The 210-nt window shown below is 67.1% G+C and overlaps 1 protein-coding gene across 1 annotated transcript in view; it reads left to right on the top strand.

Annotated features, from left to right (window-relative positions):
* The window catches only part of EMH_0032950 (uncharacterized protein), a gene marked incomplete at both ends in the record, with an annotated part of 5,765 nt that overhangs the window by 1,307 nt on the left and 4,248 nt on the right, over positions 1-210 (top strand). The window lies entirely within an intron of this gene.

The following is a 210-nucleotide window of genomic DNA, read 5'->3' as shown; positions in this document are numbered from 1 at the left end:
GTGGGGGGCCCGGCGCCCTGGCGTCTGCGGGACGTTGCTGCACCAGCAGCAGCAGCAGCTGCTGCTGCTGGTCCTGCTGCTCCTGCTGCTGATGCTGCTGCTGCTGGTAACGCCTCGTGGGGGTCTCCTGCAGCAGCAGGAGACTCTGCTGCAACAGCAGGAGACTGTGCTGCAGCAGCAGGAGACTCTGCCGCTGCAGCAGGGGGAGAT

The sequence above is a fragment of the Eimeria mitis genome, genomic scaffold (assembly GCF_000499745.2).
Source record: "Eimeria mitis Houghton genomic scaffold, Emh_scaff1250, whole genome shotgun sequence".
NCBI classification, from domain to species: domain Eukaryota; phylum Apicomplexa; class Conoidasida; order Eucoccidiorida; family Eimeriidae; genus Eimeria; species Eimeria mitis.
The sequence above is the reverse complement of the archived record's forward strand: the minus strand, read 5'-3'. Positions and strand labels throughout refer to the sequence as shown.